This window comes from Camelus ferus, chromosome 6, assembly GCF_009834535.1.
Source record: "Camelus ferus isolate YT-003-E chromosome 6, BCGSAC_Cfer_1.0, whole genome shotgun sequence".
Classification (NCBI taxonomy): domain Eukaryota; kingdom Metazoa; phylum Chordata; class Mammalia; order Artiodactyla; family Camelidae; genus Camelus; species Camelus ferus.
The window spans coordinates 22,428,492-22,445,140 of NC_045701.1; positions in this window are offsets into that span (position 1 = coordinate 22,428,492).

Genomic DNA, 16,649 nt, shown 5'->3' on the forward strand with positions numbered 1-16,649 from the left:
ACCTCCGTAAAGCTGAAAAATATTAACTTTTCGAATTTTGAATGTTTTGTCTGTCTTAGGTCATAGACAAATAATAGTCGATGTTATTACAGGAATCAATATCCCAGTTTTAATTTCTTTTCATTCCTAGACAAATAATAGTTGATGTTATTACAGGAATCAGTATCCCAGTTTTAATTTCTTTTCATTCCATTTACTTTTAGAGAGTTTTGTCCATTTTCCTAATAAAGCAGGTCTTCTTTAAAGTATGCCTGTTACATACACTTGTGGTTTGATTCCACTCTGTTTGCCTGGAGTTGGTATGCTTTCTTAGGGTGAAAGGAAGGCAACTTGTATTGAGATGAGCCCTTTTTATATTGAATACTAGCAGGTTGCTCACATTGTGCGATAACCAATAAACCTGTTTTGGCATTAGGTTATTTCTCACTTGTCTTCATTGGGTCAGGGTAGGAATAAATTGGAATATGTCTGGGTTTCTAGGTCTAGAGTCCAGTACAGGAATCTGTAATTTGACTGTTATACAGGCCTCTATTCCTTATTGATCTGAGGGGAATCTTCGGGGCATTCTGCAGTTAGGAACATCCTTGTCTGCATTCGTTTACTCTGTCATGAGTACCACTGAAAGAAGAGCTGTGCCTTCCAAACTCCAGAGTCCAGGTCTGGTCTAAGCTTAAGATGAAGGCAGGCCTAAGAGCAGTCAACTCAGCCCTGCAATTTCTGTGTCCCGCTTTGTCCGTAGTTTAAAAGGTCATTTGGGGCCAGGGTGGTATCTGGTTCATCTTGGGTGAATGCATATTCAGGCTGAGCCCAGGATGTGGTTAATCTAGGTTTACTCTGAAAAGGACATGAATTTCTGTAAAATTCCTAGAATTGATTTAGCTTCTGATAGAACCATTAAGTTGCCACACACAACATATATACATAGATACATGTATATATACAGGCTACAAAAAAAAATGTAATATTCTTCATATTTTAAAAAAGAATTTTTCTTTCATAATATATGTTTTGTGACTAAAAAAGAACAGCAGGAGTGTGTTGAACGTTTGCTGTGTTGCTCAATATGGTAGCCACTAGCCATTAAGTAGCTATTTAAATTTAAAATTAATTAAAATGAAATACATTAAAAAATTCAGTTCCCCAGTTGCACTTGCCATATGTCCTGTACTCAGTAGAACCAATGTGCCCAGTGGCTACCATATCCATACTGAACACTGCAGATACAGAACCTTTCCATCATTTCAGAAAGTTCTGTTGGATAGTGCTATGTGAGAAGTACTTTGACTCCCAAAACTAAATGAGCCTTTTGGGTTTCATCACAGTATTTTCTCAGTGAAATGCTCATATAACTGGAACTGCATTTTTCCCTACATTCTCATTCTAGCCTGGATTGCCTACCTAAATTCCAAGTGGTTGGATCCTACTATGAAGTTCTGTCCTTTGCTGGATAGAGTAAGAAATCCCTGGGTTATTCAAGCCCTGTTGCTAGTGCTCTTTGCCATTACTCAGGTTTCTTATCTAAATTTTGCTCAGAATTTCAGGAAATATTTGATCCTTGTCCCAACCGATTGTTGAGTTCTTTACTTACTCTATATTTTTCTAGTTCAGAGTTCATAAACCATACTGCCTGCTTTCCCAAACTTCAGTCTACACTAATTTCTCATACCTGTCCTACTCAGGTTTGATCTTTCTGATCTGACCTTTCTGTACATGATCTGTAGTTAGACATTCTAACAAGCAATCTGATCCTTTTAGTTTGGGAATTGAAAAGGAGTTAAATGACTTACCTGAAGAAAAATGCTAAATTGAGAATAGAACAAATGTTTCTTGCTTTTTGGTCCATTCAGCTACAGTATGAAAAATCACTGCAGCAGCTTTGCCTCCAGTCTGGCTGTGGGCTTGATAAATCCCAACATGACACAATAGAATTTTAATGTGCTATAGGCCTTTTACTGTTTTGAAACAAGGCAAGTCCCAGCAGCAAGCTGAGATGAGGCCTGGTGCAAGCTTGCAGACCTGAGGGTGACTAGTCAGGTATACTTAACAAAAAGGCATATATTATAAAAGTAACATCAAATACATTACAGAAAATTTGGAAAATAAAGAGAAAAAATACTCACCTATCAGCCCACATTATACAACCCTTCCTAGCATTTTTATTTGCCATTTTTATTTCAATTTTTTTTCCCTCATTCTCTTTTCCGTCTCTCTTTCCATACACACACACACACACATACACACACACACACACACACGAAACAGAGTCATGATAAATACACTTACTGTGTTTTGGGGTTTTTTGGAGGGGGTTGGTAATTAGGTTTGTTTGTTTATATAATGGAGGTACTGGGGATGGAATCCAGGACCTCGTGCATGCTAAGCACACACTCTACCACTGAACTATAGCCCTCCCTCTTGTGTTTTTTATATCGTGTATTTTTCCATTTTATAATCAGCCAACATTTTAAACAGATGTTTCATTTTTAAATTAATATGGTATTAAATAGCATTTGCAAAATAAAGAAAACTAGGAAAAATTCATTCATTTCTTTAACTCAGCAGAAAAAGCAGGTAACGTATTTGTTAATTTCAGTGTTTATGCATAGATATTTTCCCCCTACATAGTTATAATCATATATATATATATGAATATCCTATTCTATGAATGTTTTCCTGTGTTGTTACCTTTGTCAAGATTTTCAATGGCTGCATAATATTTCTAAGAGGATGCAATATGGTTTAATTTAGCTGTATTTGGTATATTCAGGTTGTTTCTCATTCCTTATTTCCTATTTTTCCCATATTTTGAATCACTTTGTCTGGATGAAATTCCAAAAATAGAATTAGCAGGTCAAAGTGGGTTTTTTTTTTTTTTTTTTTTGGTTTTGTCTTTACAAATTTTTATAGCTCTTGCTAAGTTACTTTCCAAAGGTGAATGAAATTCCAGAAATAGCAGGTCAAAGCAGTATTCTTGTTTTTGTTTTTATAAATTTTTACAGCTCTTGCTAAGTTACTTTTCAAAAGTGTTAACCAATTATATTGCCACCTCCAATTTTTATTGTAATGATGTACCATTGAGAGCATTAGATTTTTTCTTGAGAGACATGGCATAATTTAGACTTTCAAAATTCTAACTTCTCTATCCACAAATCTGGAAGGTTTCCTGTTATTTTTGTAACTTACCTCCATGGATACCATGAAGAGTAATGGAAACATAAATATTGGTAACATTTGAATCCTGATAAATATCCTTGATCTCTAAGTAAGGACCATATTATTGCTAAGCTATTTAAATCATAGAGACTCTAAAATAAAACCAAATTCTATATACTCACAATTAAATACATCTTTGAAATGTCTTAGAGCTCTCATCAAAGATACCATAGAAAATGTTTATTGTTACATGAAACAACAATCTTGGCTAAATTGCTAGGTTTACCCTAAGACAAAGTTTAATATATTCTTCCACATACTCATAGGAGCTTATTACTCTACAATGTAACAGACTTCCTCAAACAGGAAAACCTGTCAAATTGTAATCAGGGCATAATCACATATCCAATCTTAATATAAATCATTTGCAAAAACAAAAGTCTTCAATTTAGTCATGAATAGCATTTATTAAACAATGGAGTAGAATAGAGAATATCAGAATGTGTTATACATAGTAAGGGAATGTATCATTTTGTGAAACTTTTCTCAATTGTATGCCAGGGTATATGTGCTTTTACTATTGGTTCTAATAAAAAAAACAGCTAAAAATAAACATAGAAGGGAATTTATCTTTAAATACTTACACAATAAAACAAGAAGGATCTAAAACCAGTGATCTCAGCTTCCATCTTAAGCTAGAAAAATAATAAATTAAACTTGGGCTAAGGAGGATGAAACAATAAGAATAGAAATCAATAAAATTAAAACTGGTCAGAGAAAATCAATAAACATGAAACATATTGGCACAACACGGTAAACTGACTATACTTCAATAAAAAATATATATACAAAAAAAGCAAAACCTAGCTCTTTGAAAAGATCAGTAAAATTGCAAAACCTTTAATAACTATACTGACCAAGATTTTTTTTTAAAAGGCACGATTACGAATCTCAAAAATGAAAGAGAGTATTATTACAGATCCTATATATATTAAAAGGATAATGAGAGACTACCATGAACAGCTTTATGCCCACAAATTGAAACACTCAATTGAAATGGACAAATTCATTGAAAAACACAAATTAGCAAAACTGATTCAAGAAGGAATAGAAAATGTAAATAGTTCTAAATCAACTAAATGCATTGAATTTATAATATAAAACTTTCCCTACTATTATAGAGACAGAGTAGAAGGAATTCTGGGCATAAGGGAGGATATTTGGCTTTAGAATGAAGGTAAATTTTAGTTAGTTTTTTTTTTTCTAAACACCAGGGGACAGACTCAGCATTTTCTCTCACCTGTTGCCTTTTTGGTTCAGGACTAGTCTTTTTAAACCTGAATGCTAAATAAATGTTTGTTTAATAAATGAATATCTTTTTAAAAAATAAATAAAACCTTCCCTAAAGCAAACTTTGTACCCAGATAGTTTTTCTGGTGAATTTCTATCTAAAGAAGCAATGATACTAATCCTTCCCTAAATCAAAGGGAAGGGTCACTTCCCAACTCATTTTATGAGGCCAATATTACCATGATACCAAAACAAGACAATGACATTACAAGAAAAAAAAAAAAAAACTGTAGCCAAATATCTCTCATGAACATAGATGCAAAGTCCTTAACAAAATGTTGGCAAATAGGATCCAAAAATATATAGGAAGAATAACATCATGACCAAGTGGAGTTTATCCCAGGAATACAAGCGTGATTTAACATGAAAATGTAATGCATCATATTAACAGAATAAAGGGAAAAGACCATATGATTATCTCAGTAGCTACTGAAAAAAAAGTTTTTGACAAAATTACATATTCATTCATTATTAAAAAAAACCTCTCAGCAAACTAGGATTAGCAGGGGATTTATACTACCTAATAAAATTCTTTTTTAAAAAACTTATTACTGACACCAAAGGCATAGGCAACAAAAGAAAAAGTAGACAAACTGAACTTTGTGAAAGTTAAAAAAAATGTGCTTGAAAAGACACTATTAAAGAGTAAAAAGGCAGCCCACAGAATGGGAGAATGTTTGCAAATCATATATCTGATAAAGGATTAGAAGCCAGAATATATAGAGAACTCCTAAAATTCAACAGCAAAAACCAAACAACCTGTTCAAAAATGGACATGGGCTTAAATATGCATTTCTTCAAACAAGATACACAAATGCCAAAAAGCACATGAAAAGTTCAACGTCACTAATCATTAGAGAAATGCAAATCAAAACTACAATAAGATACTACCTCACACCCATAGGGATGGCTACTATCAAAAAACAAATAACAAGTGTTTATAAAGTTGTGGACAAATTGAAACTGTTGTACACTGTTGGTAGAAATGTAAAGTTGTGTACCTGCTGTGGAAAACAGCCTGGTGGTTCCTAAAAAAATTAAAAACAGGATTACCATATCATCCAGCAATTCCCCTTCAGGATATATACCCAAATGAATTAAAAACAGTCTTGAAGAGACATTTGTGCCCCATGTTCATAGCAGCATTATTTACAATAGCCAAAATGTGGAAGCAACCCAAGTGGCTGTCAACGGATGAGTGGATAAGCAAAATGTGGTATATACATACAACATAATACTATTCAACCTTAAAAAGGAAGGAAATTCTGCAACATATTACAACATGGATGAAACTTGACCACATTATAGTAAACGAAATTAGCCAATCACAAAAAATAAATATGAGATATCTAGAATAATCAAAAGTATAGAGACAGAACATTGAGAGTCAACTATATATTCAACAAAAAATAAAAAAGAAAGAAAGTAGAATGGTGGTTGCCAGGGCCTGAGGCAAGGAAGGAATGAGGAGTTATTGTTTATTGGCTGTACAGTTTCAATTTTTCAAGTTGAAAAGAATTCCGGAGATTGATGGTTTTGATGGTTGCACAACAATATGAATATACTTAATACCAGTGAATAGTACATGTAGAAATGAATGAGATAGTCTACTTTATGTTATATGTGTTTTACCAGATTTTTAAAAATTGGGGGAAAAAACCTGTAACTAACATCACACTTATAACAGTGACGGTCTGAACGTTTTCCCTATGTAAGCGAGAACAAGAAAGGGGTGCTCTTACTGCTTTAATTCAGCACTGTTCTGTAGGTACTAACTAGCCGAGTAAGGCAAGAAAACTGAACAAAAAATGTACAGATTAGAAATTTTAAAAGTAAAATTGTATTTTGACATGACATGATTATGTGCCTATAAAATCTTAAGGAATCTCCAAAAACTACTAGAACTTGTAAGTGAATTTAGCAACATTATAGGGTATACTGCCAATATTAAAAAATGTGAATATACAAAAAATACTAGCAATGATCAATCAATAACTGAAATTTTTTAAAATTTCATTTACAATATGTCCCAAAACAGGATACATTTAATAAAATATGTGCAAGACTTGTGTATTGAAAACTACAAAATATTTCTGAGAGAAATTAAAGATGTAAATAAATGGAAAACACACCATGGAAAGCTCAGCATTGTTAAGATGTCAGTTATTCCCAAATTGACCTATAGGTTTATTATAATCATAATCAAAATCCAAGCAGGATTTGCTGTAGAAACTGACAAGGTGACTCCAAAATATGTATGGAAACGCAAAGGAGTTAGATTAGAACAATTTAGAAAAGGAAGAATAAAATTGGGGAATTTTTACTACCTGATTTAAAGACTTTAAAGCAACAGTAATCAAAACATTGTGGTATTGGTAAGGTAGTCATGAGATTAATGGAACAGAATATTGAGCCCAGAAATACAGCCACACATATAAGGTGACTTTTAATTTTTGACAAAGTTGCAAAGGTAAATTCAATGAAGGAAAGAACTGTCATTTTTAACAAATGGTTGCAGGACAACTAGGTATCCATATGGGTGGAAAAAAATGAAGCCAATCCTTACTTTACACCACATAGAAAATTAACTCAAAATTTGAATCATAGGCCTAAAACTATTAAAAAAATTTTGAAGACGTAGGAGAAAATCTTCATGACACATCTCAGTCAAAAACTTCTTACTTCATTATACATCTCAGACAAAAACTTCTTAGTTAAGATGCAAAAAGCATATACCATAAAGAAAAAGAACTATGAATTGGTTATCATCAAAATTTAAAAGTTCGGCTCCTTGAAAGACATTTCAAAGAAGATAAAAAAGCAAGTCACAGACTGGGAGAAAATATTTGCCATACCTATATTCTGACAATGGATTTGTATCCAGTACATATAAAGAAATCTTATAACTTGATAATTCAATTTAAAAATCGGCAAAAGATTTGAATAGAAATATCACAAAAGAAGATATAAGAATGGCCAGTAAACACATGAAGTGATGTTCAGTATTTTTTATTATTGGAGAATGTGAATTAAAACCACAATGAGTTACCACACACTCACTACAGTGGGTAAAATTTAAAAGACCCACACCACCAAATAAAGGTGAGGATGTGGAGCAGTCAACTCTCATACATAGCTAGTGAAAATGTGAAATGGCACAACCTCTTTGGGAAAAGTTCTGGCTATTTCCTAAAAGTTTAATAGTCACACATCATCCAGAAATTCAACTCCTAGTTATTTATGCATCAATAAGGTTGAAAGGCTGATTATACTGAGTGTTGCAGGATGTGGAACAACTAGAACTATAAAATGCACAACCACTTCAGGAAACAGTTTGTTAATTTCACCCACCCACAATCCACTCCTAGGGATTTATTCCAAGAATAATGAAAGCCTATATCTACACAAAGACTTGGACACAAATGCTCATGATGACTTTATTCTTATAGCCCTAAACTGGAATCCTAATTTCCAGCAACAAGTAAATAGATAAACAAATAGTGGTATATCCATATAGTGGGCTAGTACTTAGCAATAGAAAGGGACTACCTCTGATTCACACAGCATGGACAACTCTGAAAAAATTTTGCTGAGCAAAAGAAGCCAGATGCAAAAGACTATATATTAGGTGACTCTGATTTGAAAAGAAACAGTAATACATGCACATGCTTATAAAATAAATATGTGGTAGAGAAGGGCTTGTAATGAAAATAAGTATCCCATGCCCCATCCTCTCCCAACCTCAGTGCTTTTTCCCAGAGGCATCCACTTTTAATATTTTCATTTTCTCCCCTCTTTTTCATCGGTGAACTAGAGTGTAAGCTGGTAGATAAGGAACAGTTGATGAAAGGCATTAATTGTAACAAACCAGAAGAGCCAATAACTTAAGCCCAATGCTGCTGATCTTTCCACATTGCAACAGTAGCCTCCCTGATTTGTTTGAGATACTTCCACATTCTGGAGTTTTCCATTTTCCCAAAGTGCTTTGTTGTTTATACTTGAAAGCCACCTGATGGCTAAATCCTGAATATTTTAAGTAAAAGCTTTGTAATGGAAACACATTCTAATGAAAACATTCCTTAGGAAGAGCCAAAATGAGGAGTTCCAGGAATGAGAGAGAAAAGGGAAAGAAATTCTCTTCATTATTGTGTAACTTGTTAAGATGCCATCCATAGTTTTCTTTTTAAGAGGCCATTAAAATAGCAAAATCTTGATAGAAGAAATGAAACTCTTCCTCAATCCTTCTTTCTGAGAAGGAGAACTTAAAAGAAATAAAATGTAAATGAAAATATTACATGTATGAGTAGCACGTACTCATACTTGCCTTTAAAAAAGAGAACACTGAACCGGGGCTGTAAAGCTGCCTTACTGCAGTGCCTCAAGTAGTAGACTTCATCTGTGCATTTGCTAGCAAACGTTGTGGAGTGCTTTTTTGGAGCCAAGCACGGGGCTGGGTAGGGGAATCAGCGATTAAAAAGACACAGTCCCTGTTCTCAAAGAACTTAGAGTCCAGTAACAGAATGTACAAAGTCTTATAATTGAAATAAGTTATGTTTAAGGTGTACCAATGAATTGGTGGTGGGGGTTGGGGTGGAGGAGGCAGAGCAGCCTTGGAGAGGAGATACCACTTGCCGTTTGAACTGAGTTGTGTGTCAAAGGGCTTTTTAAGAGGTAGGGAAAGGGTACATTTTAGCCAAGAAAACTACAAGGAGCTCACTATCACAAGAGAGGAAAACATATAGGGTGTTCTGGTGAGAGGTAAGGCTGGGAAATAGGGTCCACGCTTGTGTCATGGTTTTTCGGTCATAAGCAAAAGAGCTGATTTGGCTAATGTCAACAAAAAATTTATTGGAAAGAAGAGTGGCTCACAGAACTGACGGGAAAGCTGGAGAACTAGGCTTGGAAGTAGGATTAAGGGCAGCTGTAGAACTCTAGGCAGCAGGAACTACTCAACTGCCTGTCAGAGTGAGTAAGTGCCAATACATTTTTTTCCATCCCCATGCAATTTGACTCAGGGTTCAAAATCTTGAGTGGGTGTGATTCACTATATCATAAACCCACCCATCTAGAGCACCTTGATTTATTGTCCTACCAGCACTGCCCACAGTAAGGAAAAGGCTATTCCCAAAAAGAATCTAAGTGCACTGAGAACATGTCTTGTTGAGTTTATGTTTTATCCTATAGACTATAGGAAACCACTGAAGAATGATGAACAAGAAACCAGAATAATCAGAAGTGTAGATTTTAGACCATCCTGGTTTAAACTGGAGGATTGAAAAGGCAAGAGTAATATGAGGAAGATGCGTACAAAAACTGCGTTGATTCAGATGGGAGATGGTGAATGCTTGCATTTGATAAGGATATGGAAGCTGGTAAGCTGAAGAGGAATACACATTTGAAAAATATTTAATAAGTAGAATGAACCAAAAGACCAACTGAATATGCGTGGCAAAGAAGAGAGTCTTGGTTAATCCCCAGGATTCTGTTGTGGACATCTGTTTGAAAGTTGGTGCCATTTACAAATGGAATGCATTGAGAGGGCAGTTTGAGAAATAGTAATTCAATAGTGAGTTGAATTTTATATGTTTCCCATTTAGGATACATTTGGAATTTTGAAATGGATATATCTACTAGGCAGCTGGATATATGGGGATATAGAGCGAGAAAAAGATCTGAGCTAGAGAGATTTGGAAGGTATTACTATGTAAATGATCATTGAAGTCATGAACATGTACCATATTTTCCAGGCTTTGAGTAGGAAATGTAAGAGAAAAGGAGTGAGAACCACATTTTTAAAGGAAGGTAAAGAGAAAGAGATACGCATAGATTCCAAGAAGGAGTAGACAAATAGGAAGAACATTCATGTAAACCAGAAGATAATTCGCTTGTAGTTTGATGAATACTATTTTTAAACAGCTTTACTAAGATATAATTGACATACCATACAACTCACTCATTTAAAGTATACAGTTCAGTTTTTTAGTATATTCTCAGGGTTGTGCAACTATTACCACAGTCTAATTTTAGAATATCTTGTCTCCCCTAAGAGAAATGCTATCACACCCATTAGTTATTACTCCTCACCTCCCTTGCACCTCTCCCCAGACCTAAACAACCACCAGTCTGAGTATTTCATATAAATGGAATTATACACCATGTGCTATTTTGTGGCTGGCTCCTTTCTCTTAGCATAAATTTTCAAGGGTCATATATGTTGTAGCATATATCAATACCCATTCCTTTTTATTGCTGAATAACACTGTATTATGTAGACATTTTATTTGTCCATTCATCAGTTGATAGACATTTGGGTTATTTCCACTTTTTGGTGATTATGAATAAGCTATGAAGCTGCTATGAACATTTGTGTACAAGTTTTTGTATGGACATGTGCTCATTACCTAGGAGTGGAATTGCTGGGTCATATGGTGACCATACATTTGACTTTTTGAGGAACTGCCAAACTGTTTTTCAGAGTGACTGCACCATTAACCATGAATTATTTTAAACATTTCTTTAGCCAATACTTTAAGCCAATACTTTGGGTGTATAATTATTTTTAGGAAATAAATATTTTTATAGCTTAACTAAAATAGGAATTGGAATAAATAAGGTGGACACTCTTGTTGCAACCACTGAGGTCATGCAATAGAACTTTGCCAGCCATCTCAGAAGATCCTTCATATGCCCCAACTTCATCACAGTCCCCAGCTTCTCTCCAAAAGTAAGCACCATCCTGATAATCATATCACATCTGTACCTCTTCCACATAAAGAATTCTGGTTCTTAAGGACACAGGGGATGTTAGAATATTCTATAATTACTCATTTGCTTTATCCATTTTATACATGCAGAAGTTTCATAATAGTGATACTAGAACTACTACCACCACCAAATTATTATTACTGAAAAGAAAGAATTTTTTCTGCATATGTTGTCCCCATTTTCCCCACAATTTTTAATAATTGTTTTATATCCACACTGTCAGATCATGTAGCTATTACATAATACAATCTATCTCTTTTACCTTCATTTAGTCTTAGTTCTACAAGGAATTATATAAATAATGTTTACCACCAGTTCTTATGTCACAATCATTTTGATTGTCTGAAGCTATTCTGGTAGTAGAATCATCATCTATTGGAATCAGGAGCTCATGAGAACAATGTTCCCTGAGTTCTTTTATGATGTAAAAAATTTATCTTTACTCTTTATATTTAAAGATCAATTTTCTGGATATAAACGCCTTGATTCATATTTTCTTTCCTTGAATGTCTTAAATATGTTACTCTAGATTCTTCTAGTGCAAAATGTTGCTATTGAAGTCAATTATACTAACGTAATATTATTTCTAAATTTATGTCATGTGATCTTCTTGTCTAGATGCCCAAAGTATTTTTTTTTTTCTTTTTCTTTAAAGCCAAATAATTTTACTAGATTATATCTTGCTGTTGGTCACTCTGGATCACCATTTTCAGATTACATAGCACACTTTGTCAATATATAGTTTTAAGGTTTTTTTTTTTTTTTTAATTTTAGGAATGCTTTCTTGAATTACATTGTTAGTATGTATTCTTCACTTGCTTTGCTTTTATTCTTTGAAGACTTCTTTTATCCGTGTGTTGGATTTTCTTTGCCTGTCTTCAATATGTCACTTTCTCTCAAATCCTTTTACTTTCTTCCTTTCTTTATTTAAAGGGTAGTCCTCCTTTTCATCCTCTTTTTCTTATTTGCTCTTGTGTTGCTTCCAGTTTAGTCTTTATTTTTTAAATAGTTTTAAAAAGTTGTATTTCTTACTCTTTTTTGAGGTTTCTGTCACCTCATTTCTGAATATTTCTAATTTTTATGTTCTTTCATATTTTTATAAAATATTTGAAATGCCTTTTAGCTTTTTATGCAGTAGTTCATTAGAGTTTTGATCTATTTGTTTTTTGTGGGGTGGAGGAGGTAATTAGGTTTCTTTATTTATGTATTTGTTCTTAGGGGAGATACTGGGAATTGAACCCAGGACCTCATGCATGCTAAGCATACACTCTACCACTTGAGCTATACCCTCCCTCCATGATCTGTTTTTTGATTATGTCTTTCTGGAATGATTTCATTAGGATGTTATCTGCTCCTTATTCTCTTTCTCCTATAGTCAATTTGTATGAGATTTGAGTGGCACACTTCTGTGTTGCCCATATTTATGTGAAGGAGGCTTGGTTCAATTGGCTTTTTACCTTCACAGAGTTCTCTGTGAGCTGGTGGTTTGCTTTATGAGATTTCCTGACTCTATTTTTCTACCTCACTTTTATCTGGAGCTTCTCTTTCCTTCTTTTTTCTTATATTTGCCCTGCTCCATTTTGACTCCATTTCCAGCAGCTTCCCTCCAGTGTGGGACCACGTCCTAGAACGGAGCTGGGGTTGGTTATTTTCTAGAGTGTAGAGTCTAGACTGCTGCAGCCTATACAGAGCTTCACGTTGTGGGATCCTTGCACTCATTTGCTATTAGAGTTTGCAAAACTGCTCTTGGTTTCAGACATTGTTCTCAAATTGGCCCTTAACACTTTCCGGTGAATACCTAGTGGCTATTTTAGGGGTTTCTTCTTAGGTCTGTCAGATGCCTCTTTGTTTACCTCTTCTTTTCTCATATGGATGCCAGTGGCTCTTGGTGGTTTGTCCTCACCTGTTTGTAATTTCACATTTATGGGATACTTTGTCATCAATTTTGTTGTAAATATTGTTCAAGGGTTTTGGGTTTTGTTGTTAAATTATTCTGCTTTTGTGAGAGAATTTTGGAAGATATACAAACTTACACCACCATAATCACTGTTGCCATCTTCCCAGACCTGAGGTATATACTTTTATTTTCACTGAAAAGTCTAATACTGTAGCTTCCTTCTTGGCTATACTCTCTCTCAGATCACTTGCTCTGAGGGAAGTCAGCTGCCATGTCAGGAGAACATTCAGGAGGTCCTATGAAGAACTCAACCTGGCAAAAATTAAGAACTCCAGCCAACAGCCTGTGAGGGACTGTGTCTGGCCAACAACCACATGAGTTGTTGAGTTTGGAAGTGCATCCTCCCCAGTCAAGCCTTCAGGTGACTGTAGCCCCAGGCAACAAATTGACTGCAACCTCATGAGAAACTCTGAACCATAACTACTCACCTAAACTGATTCTGGATTCCTGATCCTCAGAAATTATGATATAATAAATGTTTGCTGCTTTAAGCTGCTAAGTTTGAGGGGAATTTTTTACCCAGTGGCTGATAACAAATACATTTATGAACAGATGGTCCCCCTTTGTGGGCCCAGATGTCTTACTGAGTTCAGTGATGTTTCTCTAACATTTTATTATAGAAAATTTCAAACATACAGCAAAGTCAAAAAATTTTACAATGAACAATCGTACACCCACTACCTAGATTTTATCAACATTTTCCTGTGGCTTTTAATGACATCATATGGACCTTGTAGGCACAGGAACTATATTCAATAGCTCATAATAACCTATAATAAAAAATATTATGGTAAAGAATATATATATGTATATAATATAACTGAATCACTATGCTGTATCCCAGAAACTAGCACAACATTGTAAATCAACTATACTTCAATAAAAACAAACAAAAAACTAAAATGGCAAAAAAAGAAAAAGAAAAAAAAAAGAACTTATAGGAAAACATTCCATTTGTAATACTTCCAAGTATTTACAGAATTATGGACTCTAAGATCACCACTTTTCAAGCAAACTATTCCCCCTTTTAGATAGTTCTATTTACTTAAATATTCTTGTTTCGAGTTGAAGTTCATTTTACTGAATTTTCCATCCGTTGATCCTCCATGGTAACATGGAGAATAAACTCATTCCCTCTCCCAAGTGGTAGCCCTTTGGCAATTTGGAGACAAGTGGCATGACTTCTCTGAATCCCCCTTTACCCAAGTCCTGCCACTTCTTGCCCTTCTCCTGTTGTCCTGCTTCTGCTGTTTCTCGGCTGGTTCTGGCTAGTAGGAAGCGTGGTGGAAGATCAGAGGGAGGGAGAAGCCCTGGGAGTTATCTCCAACACTGACTGCTTCTACTCCGTGGCTCCTTTACCAGCCTGACAGGCCTGCCATGGTTCCAGCTTCTACAGGGTGGCCCTGGCCCCAGTAATACCACATCTTTTTGTTCCTCCAGTCTAGGTATAGTAGAGCCTTCCTACTGTTGGTAATCTTTGGACTGCCTCACCATCCACTCTTTGCTTATGTCCTCCATCAGCTGTGTAATGTATTTCCTTTATTAAATTCCCTCTGTTTCAAAAACTTAAGAGTGTTTTCTGCTTTCCTGGTTAGATACTGACTGATATAGGGGTATACCACCTAGTTTTTGAGATGTGTCTTAAGAGGGTACCTGTAGTGCTGACCACAATCGTTTGTGATTTCTCCCAGAGATAGGAAATTATACTGTATGGATTTATGTGGTCTTATCTATGTCCTGCCACCCATATAATGCCTGGAGGTATTAGAGAAATCTGTTTTCAGAGATGCGCTTGGAATTAAATGAGGAAAACTTACAAGGATATTTTGGAAAATGGTATATTTATGATTTGTAATTGTAGGAAAGGAAGTGGTATCCTATAAATAAGATTAAATGAAACTTGATAACCAAGAAGGAATTAAGAAATTAAAGTCAGGCAGATGACTGAAAAGCTGAAAGCACCTTGAAAATCTCCCTTCAGTAAGGGAATAAAAAGGCCCAGTAATGATGAATTGCAAACAGCAGTATTATCATTTGACTCATTGTTAATATTTAAAAAACAACAGGGAAATCAAAGCATTGTCCATTAGTAGCGCTTCTCATTGTATGACAGGGGTTAAATATTCTATTTATTGTAATTTTTCCAAAATCTCAACAATACATCATTTTATTTTCATTCATCTCCATCTGTACTGCAGGTGCTGAATAAGTAATAGGAATTAGAGAAGAATGAGGAAGAAATACATGAATTTCAAAAAAATGTTCCTGGAAATCACCATCATGAAACTATGGTCTCAACCTTCAATAAAATAGTGGAATAAATATTTAAAAAGAAAAAATGTGTAAGCCTCCAAAGGATGAAGGAATTCTGACTAATCAACAGCAGTGATGAATTATAAATAACGGACCTTGCCAGACTGGCGTGAGTGGTTTTCTCGGGGGGTTTTTGGATTATGAATTCCAGGAACAAGAGAAGAGAAGTGTTAAATATTTTCAGACTGGGCTATCAGTAAAGCATTTTGAGCTAACATCTTGTGAAATCTCAATTACGAAATTAATTTATAGTGATTTCCAGGTGAGAGTGGTAACTGGAAACTTTCAAAGAAGAGTTAGAGGAACAAATGAGCAATGACAGGGAATTTTTAAAAACTTTTTTATTGTGAAATATACATAGAAGTTTATGTAATGATAATGCACTGTTTAAAGAAAAATAAAAAATGAACACCCTGTTCAAGAACTAGAGCATTGCCAGTACCATAGAACCTTACCTTGTATATCTGTTTTCCATTACAGCTCCCTTTCACTTCCCCACCCCCAGAGATAACCATTTTTCTGACTTTTGTGGCAATCATGTCCTTGCTTTTCTTCACAGTGTCACCATCTACCTATGAATTCCCCAGCAGGCAATTAGTTTTGCCTGTTTTTGAATTTTTACACACCCACCAACAGTGAATGAAAGTTCCAAATGTGCCATATCCTCACTGACTATAGGTACAGTCTTTTTAAATTTTACGTAACATAATCTAGCAAGTAAATGGTTATAGCTCGTTATGGTTTTAATTTGCATTTTCCTAAATACTAATGAGATTGAACACTGTTTTGTATACTAGTTGGCTAGGAATGTTTTAAAGTGCTTCTTCAGATCTGTTGCCCATTTTTTTGCTACTCTGTTGCTTCATTTTTCACTTGTCATGGTATCCTTTGATGAATAGAAATTTTTAACTTTGATGATGTCCAGTATATCATTGTTTTCTTTCATAGTGCTTTTCTTTCATAGTTAGTTCTTATTTAAGAACATTTTTTTTACTGAAGACATTTTCTTTGTTATGTTATGTATTGTTTTGTTTCGCCACTCACATTTAGGTCAATAATACACCAGGCATTGACTTTTAAATATAGTATGAGGTATGGATCCAATGTTACT